General features: G+C 43.8%; 2 protein-coding genes across 11 annotated transcripts in view; both read left to right on the plus strand.

Moving 5' to 3' along the window:
- LOC139996398 (cyclic nucleotide-gated channel alpha-3) overlaps positions 1–16220 on the plus strand; it is a 260924-nt gene that overhangs the window by 216227 nt on the left and 28477 nt on the right. The window lies entirely within an intron of this gene.
- Mrps14 (mitochondrial ribosomal protein S14) overlaps positions 1–16220 on the plus strand; it is a 67335-nt gene that overhangs the window by 4367 nt on the left and 46748 nt on the right. The window contains exon 1 of one of the 2 annotated variants that reach the window (XM_072020787.1): positions 10610–10613. The exons of the other annotated variant lie outside the window; for it this stretch is intronic. The gene's annotated coding sequence lies outside the window, so the exon portion shown is untranslated. Of the gene's footprint in view, positions 1–10609; positions 10614–16220 lie in introns of those variants that run through there. 2 annotated transcript variants of the gene reach the window in all.

Below are 16220 nucleotides of genomic sequence, written 5' to 3' on the forward strand. Positions count from 1 at the left end.
ATCCTGACACGATGAATTTAAATATTTAATGAAACGATCCCCTCTTTTTTTGTTAAACATCACCGCTTCCCTGAAGATTATTTCGTTGTAGCAACGGTAGTAGTGGCAGTGGTAGTGGTAGTCTATTGCCTCCCCTATGGGGTTACAGGACTTTCTCTTTATATATTAACCGTGCTTTGAAACTCAACTACGTATAAAACAGAAAGCAGGAAGAAAATCCGCCTTAGGTACATAAACTTTGCATAAAATCCGGTACAAATTAACGAAACGAACCAAGAGCTTTCGCAACGCGTACACAAATTTAAAACCAGTGATGTAACAAAAATAGAACGAAAAAGAGAAACATCGTGATACCTTATGAATAAAATGACCTATCAAATGAAAGAATTTCATACACGGAATATTTCACAATTGAGCCACTATTGGCGGGTGTGTCCATGTTTGGAATTAAACAAAAAATGTTTGGCAAAATAACAGAATTTCAATTTTTATGTGCTTATTTGGCCGGTAATTATGTATTTGGGTGCCTCGTATTTTACGAGTGACCAAGGCTAATTAAATTGTCAGGTAAGGCTAGCGACTTCAACTGATCATCTGAGGTACCACAGCTGGCTATGTATTTCGTAAGAAACCTCTATATACGTAAGATTAGGGGTTTTTTAAAATTAGAGAGATTCTAAGTGGTGTTTTACGCTATGCGATAGAAAAAATATGCTGCTGATGCTCTGATTTTAAATAATCACAGGCAAAGTTGCCATCGATCTTATCATTGTACGTATGCATATGTGATAACCGAAAATGAAGAGATGTACATCTCCTTGATGTGACAAAATGCACGATCAGGGCCTCTTCCTTTGGCACTTGTAGCGAACTCGAACATTTACGCGTTTGGATCGGTATAGAGAGTTCCACGAGTGACCAAGGGCGGTTAAATCGTCAGGCTGACTGGACTAGAGATTTTAAATGATAGACTTATCGTCCAAGTACACAAAATTATCTTGAAAGCTTTGTGATACTCTCCCAGATTAGGTTATTACACGATGCAATACAAGGAATAAGCTGTCGGATGTGACGAAACGTACGATCAGAGAGGCTTCTTCTTTGGCAGTTTTAGCGAGCTTTTCGCCCCCATGCATCAATGACCTCAACTATCGTACGTATCTCATTCCCTGGTACTCGGGTATCTTATGAGTCAAAAACCTGGTCATTATCGAGGGATGTACCCAATCTTGATATATGTAACCCGCCACCATCCCCAAAGATCGAGATGAAAAGTAAATATAGCGTAGATAGTTCGGTCGATATATATCGTCCACTAGATGGAATGGACATTGCCATTGAAAATGTAAGATCGAAGTCGACCATTCGACCATTTGACATTTCAGTAGTTTGGAAGACAATATTCGTCGACAACCTGGGTAGCTTAATTGGGGTCAGATTGACAAAGCACTAGCGTGGCAAGCGGAAGATCCGACGTCCAATCCCGGCCTAGCAGTACGGTCGGCCAAATATCTTTCTCCCTACAAATCCAATACAAGTGTTCCCGGAAATAGCAAATATTCTGGTCCGTATCGTAAACTTTGGGAGTCGCATGGATGACCCGAACACGTATCGTACTACTGCAAGTATCGCTACAGCGTCACGTGACCGAAGCATCGATGGAACTCGCAGTACTACCCATGTTTGTTCGAACGTCGCACCGTAAAACATCGGAAGTGCAAGCGTATACGTGATTCCCTGCGACACGCCAAAACCCTGTAATTCCCGACTAAGGGGTCACGTCCGTTATCCGCGCGGATGCCCGTCATCGCAAGGCACACGACGAGCACCGGCTGATCGTCTATCAGCGAAGACGAGCGAAGCGAAACGTTTGGAACCGCTGCAATCTATCCGTAGAGATACACGTGTATCTCGATCCCTGCTTGTCCATTCGTCGGCGTCGTTCAATTTTCCGTAATGGTTTCTTTCGTCGAATGACGTTTCATGCTGGACGCGATCAAGAACCCTCGCTCTTCGTAATGTCTCGCGGACCAGCTAGATTCGAGAATCGATAGACCGTGTTATCTGCACAAGCATAATTTCTAGCAAGTTCAATTTTTTTTTCTTTCTTTTTTTTTTTATGATTATCGTTAGCTCAAAAGCAATTTAATATCGCGCTAAACTAGTTACAGAAACATTAGGAATAAAATATAGTTGCTCGCGAATATTTATTGCGTGAAATTACGTAATCGGTTGCGCTTAGTGGTTCGAATTTTATCGTTCGTTAACGAGTGATAGTAATAATAGTAATAATAGTGGAATGGCAGGATAGCGAAGTAGAAGGCAGCAGTATGTCTGATTTTAGTATAAATAGTATATATATGCTGTTACTTCGATAATTATTAAAAGTATGGGGCAAGATTAACGAAATATCTAATGCAACTCTAAATGAGATAGATATCGAAGTTAATATGTATTTCGTCTAATTGAAAAGTATGTCGGAGAAAGGAGAGAGACAAATTGAATCGACTGTAATTGAATTAATTAAGACGAGTGCAGCTAAAGGGATTAATCTCAATTTTGAGCATAGCCGTGCTAGGTGGATACCACATCTTTAGCAATAAACGAACCCGATGCGTATAGACCAAATAATTAATCTCTAATTTCCTGCTAATATTTATCGTTGGCCGAATTAGTACTATTTAATAGTACAAACTGCAAGATCGAATCCTACGCTTTTAATAATAAATGAACCGAGTTGTGTAAATTAAGTAATTCATTCGTAGCGTTACCGATATGTATGGCTACATAAAGTGGACAATTTGGTAGCGCAAAATTTGTTTCACGAACAATTCACATTGTAAAGAAACACACTTCGTTAGGTGGCTAAAACTCGTCGTTCCTATCCCGACATTTTTCCCACAAAAATCGAAGTAACGAAGCGTTCGGCCATTTAAATCTTCGCGATTCACTGATTCCTTTTTTATCTTTTCTTTTCTTTTTTTTTTTTTTTTTTTTTTTTTTCGTCAACACGAATCGATAACGTAGTTTTAGTTCAGCTCGTTGAATCTGTCGTTGCGTAGCATGCCTGGCCAGATACGGGTATCTCCACTGAAACGTAACCCCGAATAGATTTTCTATTTAATTACGATGTTTCTTTCTATCGTGCGTCTCCATTCGTAACCATTAGAACGCGATTGTTTCGTACAAAATTTGATGATCGACCAAAATTGTCAAGAAAACGTTCATTCGATCGAACTTGATCGATCGCGCAATTCAAACCTTCGCGATAGCTAGATACTTCGGTATTGACCTTTCTACGAAACGTTGACCCAAACTGCAAGTGCAAAGTGCAATTGCAAAGTCCAAAGCAATAAAACAAACATAGATAATGTTTGAGGCTTATCTCGTTTTCTTCAAATGTCGTGTGGTTGGATATTGTCGGCATTGAGGTTCACAATGGAAATCGAACATATCAAATACCCGGTTACACAAAAGTCGGTCGGCTATCCGGGTATCTCACGAGACACCTGAATACGCGAGATAGTAAATAATTTTGATGATACCCTCCGAGGCTGCTATAGTACGTAGCCCATCAAGTACAATATTTAATATACTAATTAATTAATATGAAACAGTTACAGTAAGTACACAGTATAGTACTTGCGAAACATCACGAAGGATTCTGACAAAGTTAGGCCTCTGGGCAGTTCCGCTAATTCCTAAAAGCGATGATGGACAGAGTAACGTATCACGCGTTAGGGTTGCTGACAATTGTATCATATTCGTATTCTACCGAATGTTCGTTCGACGACAAAAATTTCTGGCTAACCGCCTTTATGCACTACGTACTTTGCCGCTTACTTGGATACACGTTGATGGTAGTGTTCTTTAATATCCAAAAGCAGAAGCCGCCGTTTCTTCCTACTTTCTTTTCTTTTTACTTTAGTACGTTATCATGAATCAGCCTGTATTTTCCGCGTGTTTCAATTCAGTCCGTATACACTCGCGCTAAATATCTTGTCCAGCACCTGCAAATATACAGACTGATTGAAAACTTTGCCAATATGATTACGTCGATTATGCGTCGTGGCAGAGCTATGGCAATTTCAAAGCGCTTAGCACAACACGCGCGTAATGTGCTCGTAAAAGTTGCCGACGAGTACGAATGCACTGACGAGCCACTGTGTAACAGTCGTCGCTGCACCTTCGAGGAACTCGCTTGTTTCTTCGTGTAACGGAAATTCGTATCGAAAGCGCGGATACCAGACATAGAATACCGAACAAATTGGTCCGTCAACCTTCTAATTCGGCTTCTGATTGATGAACGTTTTAGATGAAAGTCGACACAGGCTTATAGAAAGATCCTTCGAAGACGATTTATGGGAATGAAAGTCAGCGAGGACGTCTCCTCCTTGGAGGGTCGTAAGCTTTCTCGATCGATTCGTCGAAAACTTTTAAAAAGACGAAGAAGTTGGCCGCGTATTTCTTTGAAACAGAGAAGCAACGACTCGATCCAGCCTACAAGGTGAATACAGCCAGTCGAACGATCCTTCGAGGATGCGTTTGCGCATCGATCATGGAATTCATTTTCTGATTTCCCAGCAGACGTACCCCAGGTGTGTCGTAGCTAATCTCTCCAAAGTTGGTTGCTCGTTACTGAAAGCGCTTTTCAGCTCTATACAGAGAGTACTTTCAGGCAGTTTTTCCCACACGGGTGGCTGATATCTGTTTCGTCCCAGTTAAAGAAAATACTTTGGTGACGTTTAGATCGTTTAAACGAACTTAACTTCGTCTGAAAAGTACAATTGAAAATTAAAGTAAATTGCATTAAGTATAACAAGTCCACGTATGTATGTACAGTGAAGTTTAAAATTCATAGCTGTGGATAATAAAAATAATCACACTAATAGAAACATCATTTACCTAACTAACGACAGTATTAAAAAATGTCTAGTTTGTAGACGTAGATCGTTATATCTATCTGTAATTTACTCGTTCTTGTCAAATGTAATTCTGTTTCCTGAAATTGTATTACCATCTTGCTACCACTTTTGTGGCAAACACCTTCTCTAACCTGGTTTTGCACTTTGACCAGTCGAATGGACTGTGAATGGATTGCATTTGAGTCGAAATTAGTAGACGTACTAGGTAGGAGCATTAATATCTGCAAACTGAATGCAATTAATTTGCAACAAAACCGGATCTAGTTAACATATTCGCTGACATAATTTCCATTCGCGTCGATTGAATTCTATGGTAAAATGAACAATGGAATACGTAATTCGATTTCTACTACTGAATTCTATAAAATACGATACGCGTGTTGTACATATATTCCTTTGTTGTTGCGCTCTTTTCGTAATTGTTATGCGGAATGATAATTTCGCAGTTGGAAATTAATTAATTTCGTATCGTACGTAAAAAAAAAAGAAACATGCATTGTACGTATGTTGCTCCGTTATTGTGCTTTTCTTTTAATTGTTACGCAGAATGATGATTTTTCTGTTGAAAATAATTAATATTGCGTTATGTGTAAACGCATATAATGATCGACGCGACGTAAGCAGAGAATTCTGTATTGGATCGTATAATGATCACCATACGGGTGAATGTACAGATCACTCGCGCCATTCGCGAAGCATCTGATCATACAGGATGATTCCAGCAACCGAATTAATACAGCTTCGCTCCAAGCAACGTCGAAAGAACGCTTGTGTTTGGAGTTTTTAATTCGATTGCAAAACCCGTGCGATTTATTTCTCGTTATCTCGCGCAAATGTCACGCTTCCTCGGATATTTTCTTCCAATTAGATGAACGCGGGTAAAGCTTGCGTGACATAGATCTTCCTGGTTACTGATCGACGTCTTCCGTTCGGTGAATTTTCACGCATTTCTTGCAATGTATCGTCTCGTACTAACCGAATGCTCGTTGCTGGATTGGCGTTCCTCTTGTTCATACAGCTGACCGCTGCATAGAACGACTCAACAAATTGTAGCACCTTGTACCTGACTCTACCCTAGCTTCTTAAGGTCCATTAATCTCACGCCATTACGGTCTATTAATCTCAGGCGCGATCTTGCGGTCCTCGAAGCATGTAAACTTTAGCTTCTGACCGATCGCACGATCTCACCGTGTCTGCTAACTATATCTCTACGAGTTCGTATGAAAGCGTCTGAACGAAGAGACGACGGAGTAGCGCGCACGCGTTTCACGCCGGTCAACGCGAGTCACCCACTTTTCCACCCTACCCCGTTCCATTCTCTAGGTCAGGAGGATGAATGAGTCGAGCGAAGCACCCTCTAGGGATGTCACCAGCTTTCCAATCCCTCCGACGCCCCTTCCCAAGCGGCCGTGGTGCAGACTACTCGCGCTCTACCCCCTTCCGCAGGGTTAAAAATAGCCGGATCCGCTGACGTCATCGATCTGTCGTCGCCGGACCAAACTATTCCGACCAACTCGTCCCTGGGAAAGTGGCGACCCGACGCCACTAGAACGGCTCGTAGCTAGCGATGGGATCAAGTTCGATACGTGTATAATTATAAATCGAAATCCAATACTATCAGCCGCAGTTCATACAGTTCTCATGGTTCTCGTAGAATTTTTCAATAGTGCTTGCAAGGTTTAGTAAAATTATTTGAGTCGCCAGTTGAAAATATCAAAACGCGATCTTAAAGTTCACGCAGGAAGGTTGAATTTCTTGTACATTGCGAACAAAATTTTTTATATTTCTTCTTGAATTTCTTTGATATCCAATCGAGACCAGTTTCGAGATTTCATTAACGCTACATGGAGGTACACTGTTTTTTCTACGAAGAGTGTTCGAATTGGAAATACTTTCGCGGGACATTCAACTTGAACCTATCACCGCTGATTGCGTTAATAACAGGTGCAACGCAGCAGTTTTACGACCGTCGCGTCTCGCCAACCTCGCCGTACTCGATCAATCGCCGATGAGGTTTTTCCACATGAACAGCAGACGTTCGTTTGATTCACTGGAATTCTCATCGCTGTAGAATTAAGCGGTCGGACGGGCCGCGTTCCTGCGGATGTTTCGCCAGAACGCTTCTGCGGCGATTTTCCAAAGTTACCTGTCTCCGCACGCGCCGCTATTTCCACGCAAATTACAAGCCCGTAATTGCTGGCTGATAATTTCGCAGGGTTTAACCCTGTTAAGTAATCCCGCTCATTTCCGTGCCAATCGTATTTTGCTGTCATTAAGCTCTTAATCAGGGAAGATGAATCGCCCCGCCGTTCGTATTACCGATTTCTTCGACACACTGATCTCTTCGTTGCATTCCCCTTAAAAAAGATACATTACTTATGCTATATCGATACTTGCAAGTACTAGAATCGACCTGATCGAAATTAGTTCATTCTAATATCTCGTATTCGAGAGATGTATATAGATTTTTACGAATGACTACAACGCTCGTCAAATACACCGCAGGGTACTCGTATTGACTGTTAAATACACTATGAAATTCTCGTACAAATTAACACTAGTTGTCTGTCTACTTTTTTCTCGGTAGTTTTGAATATTTCTATATCCGAATGGAATTTTACGAACCGCAGAGAGTGAGCCAAAGGATCGCCCATGTTCGCACCCACCTGAATCTTGTAGCAAATGATACCGCACGATGAGAACGCAGGAAATTTTCAAGTTGAGCAGGCAGTTGATATCTTGCTGACGAGACATCGATCGATCGATCGCCTTCTGAGATACAGCAGATCAGAGATTCATTCGTGGACTACGGCCCTAAACATGGAATACCAGGCTCGGATTATGCAAAATATGGGATTTCGGTCGAGAATCCCCCACTAGTTATTACATATACATGACATCTCGATATGGGATCTCAATGGGAAGAATCACCACATTTTTATAGATTATCGATAAAGATAAATAGTTGGCTCTTGCAACCACGTTACCAGACAGTTGTGCGTAGTTCCTCGGATATTGTTAACATTGGGACAAAAGTTGCCCGGCTATCCGGGTATCTCACGAGACACCCGAATACGCGAGATATTGAACAGTTTTGGTACCCTCCGAGGTTAGGTTACCATGGTATATAGCCTACGAAGTACAATATTTAATACACTTGGAAGTAATCGATTAACATGTGATTGCTATAGTAAGTACACAGTACAATACCCGTCTGGAGGAGGACACCACGCTGCCGCACCGAGCCGTTCGCGCCATCCTTCCCAACTGGATGGCCTGGAGGGACCGCGGGGGAGTCTCACTCACATACAAAATGACGCAAATACTCACTGGTCACGGCGTGTTCGACGAGTACCTGCTAAAAATTCAAAAGGAGGTGACGCCCATCTATCACCACTGCCAAGAGGAGGAAGATACGGCACAGCACACACTGGAGTGCAGCCCAGCGTGGGAAGAACCGCGCCGCGTACTACGCCTCACCATCGGCGATAGGCTAGCCCCTGAAGCGGTCATAGGGGCCAACAGGAGTTAGCCGCCGTCCGCAACTACTGCGAGCAAGTAATGCTAGCGAAGGAGCGGGCGAAAAAGAAGAGAGGCGATCCCGTCAGGGTGGCTCGACGAAGAGAACCGATACGACGACGCGAGACCGCGGCACCACCACCACCGCCGTCATAGAATAGCGCGGCGAAGGAGCCGTCGGATTGAGGAGGGTCTCGCACAACGGCCCAGGGAACGCGGCACCCACCCTCCGCTGCCAAACTTAATCAGGATGCCACTGGCAGCAACAAAGGGAGACGACGACGAAGGAGTGTCGCGGAAGACACTCCTGACAAGCGTCACGACGACCACCGTAATTTTAGTCGGTAAGAGTCCGACACTACCCGCCGCCCCCCCAGGCGTCCATGAGGATTTCCCCGCGTAAAATAAAAAAATAAAAAAGAAAAAAGTACAATACCTGTGATGAGACATCCAGGACTCTCACGAGGTTAAGGCACTAGGCAATTTTGCCTCGAAACAAGCAACGACCGCCTCGTGCGTTATTCTGAGAACCGCCCGCTTCTTACAAGTCACAGGTATACCGTTCGACTTGACTGACTGTACCTCCGAGCGGAATCAGAAAGAACACGGAGAACGAGCTTCGAGACAGTCGGTAACAATTCCTGAAAGTGATGGACCGAGGGATATATCACAGAAATTTGTGATTAATCGTTTCCATAGACTTGGTACTTTGCCACTTACTTGGATACACGTTGTTGGTAGTCGCCTGTATGACACGACGTTTAATATACTTTGATGTGATTAATTAGTATGTAACTGCCATAGTAAGTACACAGTACAGTACCTGTGAGACACCTGGGATTCTCACGAGGATTAATCCACTAGTCACTTTTGCCTCGAAACAAGCAACGACCGCCTCGTGCGTTATTCTGAGAACCGCCCGCTTCTTACAAGTCACAGGTATACCGGTCGACTTGACTGACTGTGCCTCCGAGCGGAATCAAAAAGAACACGGAGAACGAGCTTCGAGACAGTCGGTAACAATTCCTAAAAGCGATGGACCGAGTAACATATCACACGCCAGGGTTGCTGACAATTGTACTATATTCGTCTTCTACCGAATGACGTTATTGTTTGTTTGACGACAAAAATTTGTGGCTTATCGCCTTTATGGACTTCGTACTTCGTCGCCTACTGGGACACACGTTGATGATAGTCGGATTTAATATTGCAAAGCAGAAGCCGCTGTCGACCGAACTATGGTACACGTACATGTGTGAGAACTGGAAGAAAAGATATCTCGTTCCTGGAAGGAGTCGCTTTGAAGTTGCAACATCGTGCGACCAGCAGCTTCTTTACGATTTTTTAGCCACTTCGGCTCTCGTATCTAAGTCCTCAAGTATCTCGTGTATCTGGTGCGTCTCGTGAGTTACCCGGGTGTCTCGCAAGTGAAATACATTTGAATAAGTAAATTCGATTGAAATTATATCGTGTTTTATCAAAAATAAAAAAGCTGCGCTCGACCGCAACGGACTGTAGAGCTTCCCGATGCGTAGAGGAGAACCTGCAGCCGCAAGGTAGCGATGAAGACCGGGCAATTAACGAAAGGTTCCTGCAGTTATCGCACGATTACGTGCGTAATCTTGATGCATGTAATGTCATCGCCATTTTTAGAATTCCATCCACCGTATCGAATCGTCCATCGTCTCTGAAAATCTGAGTTCAAACTCGTTGTTGCCAGTCGATAAAATCCACGGGAACAATTTCCAACATTATCGGACTGACATAAAGTCGAAGCGCGTGGATCGACGAGGTTACAAAATTTGGAGTTCTTTGATCTCCCATATCTTAGAAGGTAATGGATCGATCGATGTCTGTTCACAACGTATCGTTTGGCCGAAAATCGTGGGACGTAAAAGATACGCGAAAAATCCTCTCGCTTCTTAAAAGCTAAGGTACACCGGCAGTAGAGACGTTCCGTATTTGCGGGATGAAGCGGCTGAAACGTGAAATTCTCTCGCGAGGGAAAATTCACGGGAACACGGCGCTCCGATGAACGATATATATACGACGTTTAAAATAAATGCAATTATAGAATATAATAAGCGGGGGGACGGTCCGCGTGTTACGTCTGTCGAGTACTCTGCGGCTTGCAGATAGCTTTCTTAGGCACACAACACTACGAACTGGGTCGACGCGGGGATCGATGTGACGTAAATGAACGAAATTCCGCTTGGGACGAGTTATTACATCGCGATGGTGCTCGTTCCTCTTCGTTGAGGTAAGATTGAAAGGAAATCAGAACGAAAGAACGAAGAAAAGGACGGGCAGAAATATAAAAGATCTCCGTCCCGAATGATTTCTTTTTTCTCTTCTGTTTTATGTTTTTCTCCTCTTATTCTTCCCCGTTTTGGATTCTCTCTCCTTTTTCCTTTTTTTCTACGTTTTTCAATCTTTCCTTTCCATCTTGAATACGTTTGTGACGCGATAAAAGATGATGTTGACTGAGATGATAGATCGCATGGAAACGGGTATGAAAACGACACGAGATAAAGACAAGTTACGTCTCTCGGTTTTTTTACGAGAGATGACTCTAGAATGCAATACACGATCGTTTATCATCGTACTAAAATTATTTGATTTTGAAAAATACTACAACGATAGAAGTTGTTCGTCTTCCGTTGGTAACGAGTGGCGTGAACGTCAGAAAATCAAAAAAGACTCGTTTTATTCTTTTCGCAAGTACTTATTGTTGAGGTTATTAAATGTATGCGAACAGAGGAACGCGTGGATAAATTGCAAGATTAAAAATATAGCTTAAATACCGAAGTATAAATACAAGCGGGAATATAATCGAGCTGGTCCAGATTCGCACGCTAGCAGCGTTACCCTATGACTAAAAACCCTGAAGTTAACGTTACCTGTCTACCGTTTATGGTCTACCTTCGACCCAGTCTTTTGTCTATACGCTGTCGATGGCTTCGGTGCTCGAGAAAACTAAAAGACCAAATGTAAAGTTTTCTTAGAAGCGATGACCGCTTCGACACTTATTCGCGAGAACATCATTTTTTGTTGATATTAGGAATTACGAATGAATCGAAACGTCCAAGTCTGTCCATTTGCAACAACCTATGGCAAAACTAAACACCAACGACCACAACCACAACCTCGTACTATACGAGTACACGAGAACCGAGCCACAAAGGACAGAAACACGACGTAAAGCCGGACTTTAACATCCAGCTTTAACATCGCGGAAGCACACAAGACACGGTCAAGAACTAACGCGTATTTGACGCGTATTAAAGCTGAATTTTCAGAAACGCTCTGAACGTGCAACGTAGATGAGCGAGCTATTGGTATCAGTCGTATGTCGCGGATGATACCTACAGAAGTACCACAAAATCTCTGTTCACAGCTGTTGAAAGCTCGGTAACGCGTTTAAAGCGAGCTCGTCCGTGCCGGGTTGGTTGCGCGTCTCTTCGGCTGCCGGGTCCGAGAGTTAATTCGTCAAACGAAGAAGACAGAGAGACTCTTCGTCTGATTTCAACGTCGGCTTTCCGCCCTACTTGGCGCACGAATCCACTCTGGCGCAGCGTCGTTCAAAAGTGTATCGTTGAATTATTCATGACGCGTGTTCTTTTGGACTACGTTAGCGCCGACCACCGCCCACCTCGCCGAGACTTCTCGTTAAGACGTTTGCACGGTGAATACAAACGCGCGATCACGGCAGAAAAATAAGCGCGATCATCGAACGCGCGCTCGTTTTCCCGCCGTTTCCCTTTGTAAATAAAAACGTAACTTCTTTCCGTAACTAATGAAACAAAAAAAAAAAAGCAGGGATTTGCCGTCCACTCGTATCAGGGGACATTTATAATACGTTGATCGAATTTCTCCAGTCTCACGCACCACACGCTTCTCGGGATAATCCAACAATCCGATCCAACGTTATCAGTTCCGCTTCTTTTAGCGTGTCCGTCGGTACCGAACGATTCACGCGCACAGAATCCTTTCGCGTTGGTCCTAATCGCGGCGCTCGTTGGAACCGAGCAACGGCCGATATTCTCTTTGATATTTCGACCTACGAGCGAGACGCGAAACGGCCGATCGACGATGGAATATTACCGACGATCGATCCACGATTATGCATACGTGACGTTATCCTATCAATCGGGATTCGTCGGTGGTATCGGGCCAGCCACCGGCACCGCCAACGAAGAAGCTCGCGCTAATTCTGCCACCGTTTGCAGACGACGTCCATGCTCTAATACCTGATTACGTATGCGTGCATCCGCGTACACGTTGGTCTACCGGGATTAGACTCTATCCGGACAAACGGCACCGGTCTGTTCCACTCTGGTTTAACATTGAGCCCTTAATCTGTACGTTATACCTCTTATCTGGCCGACTAGGCCACGCGGAATCGGCCCTGCCGCATCGAAAATTCGCTACAGCTATTCATTATGGATTATCCGACGCAGCTAATCAGCCAGCCGGAAGACTATATTTCGGCCAGGTTACCCGGAGGCCGGCTATCAGCCGTACGCCCGGTTAATTAGACATAGTCGATCCGGAGAACGATGATCGTCGATGCTCGTTATATGGCTATAATATTAGATAGTTGATTAGACGGACGGTGTCGCAAGACCGCCAGACCGTTTGCTTGGAAAGGCAGTTAATTAAGGGACAATCGTTCCGCGGTTATAGCGTTAATTGGCCTGTTCGTGTGCCGAGCGAGTTCGCATTCGGCGCATGGAGTCTGTCGCCAGCGTTCGGTGAAGAATCGTCGTCGTTTTTGTTTCACAACTTGCTTTATCGCTCGCCGAATAACTTGTTTAGTTACGAGATTAGTATCTTATGTAAGTATTAAGGCATAACGAGGGTAATACGAAAGACGCTTTCCATGGAGGATATACGAATTTCTGTTATTTGCACATGTAACGATCTTAGCCGAGAATGGGGTAGGATAAATTGGTTTAATTTCAAGTATTTAAAATATGATAATCGTACGGCCTTGACGGTATAAACGTGGATTAATTTAAAGGGTCCGTTTAAATACATTGACTGGCTCCTTCAAATTAATTCTATTTATCCAGCGTAGATCGTACAACAACGATTTGTTCTTCGTCATAAAAAGGAGTAAAAAGAAATAAAAGAGAACCGTATTTGGCAAAGACCAATTGAAATTGAGCGAATAGCGCGAACCGTGGCCTGTTACTTGTAATAATTATACAATGTGTTTAATTAATTCTGCATCTTTTCAAAGGTCGCTAGATCTCTGCGCATAACTCGTGGCTCGATTAGGTTTCGAGGTTCGTCCGATTTCGACCGCCGATTTTACGATTGATTCGATATCGGCACCGATATATCCATCGACGATTCGGTTAGAGAAAAATCAGATCATGTTGAATATGGGACGTCAAATGGTCTGCTGGAACGCCGACGGTGATCGAAATTAAATATTCAATCAGTCCTGAATGGGGTATCGAACGAAGCGGAAAGAAGAGAGCCAGAACGATCAGGTGCAGGCAGACAATGCCTTTATGAAATTACGTTAAACGATAGCCGCCATAAAAACGTCAAATCTGTTTCCATGGATCATGTCGCAGAGTAAAATCCATTTCTCTTTCTTCTTCTATTCCATCGTTATCGTCTCTGTAACCTTCCCTTGTCCGGATATCATCGAGCTTCCATCTTGACTTTTATTCGAAGGTAGGAATATCCCTGTTCGAACACGTGCATCGCTTACATCCGTCGATGTTCTCTGGATCTTTAATCCCTTTCCGTCTAACGACAGACCGTGAAGAGGTGAAATAAACATTATCGATTGATATATTTATACTCTTGGATATATATAATGATTTGCTCGGAAAGTAATCTCGTTTCTCGCGTGCAAATGAAAGAGGATTATTTTTTTTTTTTTTTTTATAAAAAGAGAGCTCCGTTCGGTTATGTAAATTTATATCAGCCTCGATCGGCCTTACACGGAGTATGGAGCATATTTGAGGTCGAAATTACCAGGACCAAATTTGGCATTAGCGTTGCACCCATACACGACGCGTAATCGTCCGATCAACCCAGAAGAATACGGAGGAAACGTTCGACCGGGTTTCCACTTCGATTGTCCGCGAATTCTTCGCAATTTCCATAAAACACAAGTAACGCGGACGCGTCACAACGTTGGGATGTTCGTACGACGATACTAACACTGTCTATACCTCGAATGTATTAGTAATGTTAATACCACCGTTCAAATTTGTCCACGTTCGACAATTGAAATAATTTCTGATATATTCCACAGGTCCCTTAAATCTACCGTTCGACAAAACTACCATGCAACAATAGCGTTGCTAAAGTTTGTCAATGATGTACTAACGTTATAGCTGAAATGTGTGGATAACGCGCCAGACACCTGACAATTACTCGAACCAGAAACGAATAAAAGAAGGAAGGTCACGCGTGGCCGATGCCAAAACGTATTGTCCGTACGAGAACGATTAATTTGACCAAAGACTAAACTAGCTTCTCATAACCGGTATTATACGGAAGTATCGTTGGCGGTACGTTCAGCAGCGAACGATGAAATTGAAGAAAGACGAGGCGACGTGGCCGGGAGAGTTGCGGCCGTTCGAAACATAGTAGGAAGAAGAGATTCTGTCGAGAACGAAGCGGAAGAAAGTTCCGACTGACGTGGACGTGGGGTTGGTTTCAATCGGAAATGGGCTTCCAACCAGCCGAATAAACGACAACCGAGTCGTGATAGACGGTGGTGGTGCAATTTAAACTTTCTCGTTCTCGCCGGCTTATGGCTCTTTCGACTCACGAACGAACCGGTCCGAGATAGTAGTGGCTGACAGCTCGCAAGAAAGATGGCAAAAGGCGGCACTGATAATATACCTAAACCTCGGGATTCGCCTCGGAACGATCAAAGTATCCGGCAAGATTTTGACAAAGATTCGAATCACGGCGTTTAACATTCGCCGTTACAAAAGGCAGAGAATCGTTTCGGATCTTTTTCTTCTTTTGTCTCGCTGTATTCGCACCGTTACATTTAGCTGATTAGCGTGGTTTAGCAGCGACGCAGCGACGAACTCCGCTTGGTCCGACGCTGCTCGACGCATCTCGCAGAGACCAACACCCAAAAAGAGAAGAACATCGACGTTTGGCCAGCATCGCAGTTGGCTTCATCGCGGTATCGCGTGTCGCGCTCCTGCTAGGATGTATCCGGAGCCTTTCGTGGTCTGGGTGTTTCGAAATGGTAACGAGAGTGACGCTCGGTTGAGAGTTGCGGGTGAACGATGGACGCGACGTCGATTTTCAAGTTGGATGATCGGCTAACAGCGTTCTTAATCGGTCGGCTGATCGATTAAAACAGGAACGAACGGAAAGTACGCTGTATAAAAAGCCGTATCTCGGTTGATGTACTCGAGGTGTCTCGCGATCTCCGTTTCCTTTCCTCTATTTCTTCGGCAAGTACCCTTTGTTCTTTGCTAAGACAAACGTCTTTTCAAAGAGTATCTTATACCCGGTAGTTAGTTGGTGTTCCGCTACCGCTGACTCTACGTACTCGAGTCTGGTGCACCTCTCTTGTTCCTTGAGCCGTGTACCCAAGCTCCTCTCAGTTTCGCCATAGCGACACTCGAGGCCGTGAAAGTCTCAAGACTCGCTCAAGTTTCTCGATTTGTTATCCGTATTGGATTACTTGTCATGGATAGGAGCGAGTTAAAAAGTGGCCTTCTACGGGCCTGCTTGCCAGTGAGAAATGCTTGCAAGATATCCGAGAGCGTCTCTGGAGGA

Source organism: Bombus fervidus, chromosome 18 (genome assembly GCF_041682495.2).
Source record: "Bombus fervidus isolate BK054 chromosome 18, iyBomFerv1, whole genome shotgun sequence".
In the NCBI taxonomy this organism is placed as follows: domain Eukaryota; kingdom Metazoa; phylum Arthropoda; class Insecta; order Hymenoptera; family Apidae; genus Bombus; species Bombus fervidus.